Source organism: Frankliniella occidentalis, unplaced genomic scaffold, assembly GCF_000697945.3.
Source record: "Frankliniella occidentalis isolate FOCC.00 unplaced genomic scaffold, Focc_3.1 Scaffold223, whole genome shotgun sequence".
NCBI lineage: Eukaryota > Metazoa > Arthropoda > Insecta > Thysanoptera > Thripidae > Frankliniella > Frankliniella occidentalis.
Window position 1 is genome coordinate 450,697 of NW_026267349.1, and position 338 is coordinate 451,034.

Sequence of the window (338 nt, forward strand, 5' to 3'; positions counted from 1 at the left end):
CTGGAGCGCCACACGGAAGCTCCGGGCGCGGGGCGTCGCCCGCCTGGGCGAGGTGGCCTGCACATCGCCTCGCCCCGGCCGGCCCAGACCTCCCGGTCCAGTTGAGGCCCGCCCCGCCGCGCCCGTGCAGACGCATCCTCTGTCGGGGCGGGGCGGCGGCGCGCGCTCTTGCCCTCACAACCGCATCAGCGGTGAGATAACTCGCGATAACTATGCCCGCTCCAGTTTCAGTGCGAGTCTGGAGGAGCCGCGTGCCGTCAGGTTTTTTGGGGTCCTTCCCATAGAACACTCTCAATTTACACCAAAAACATATAATAATAACAATGAAACAACTCACG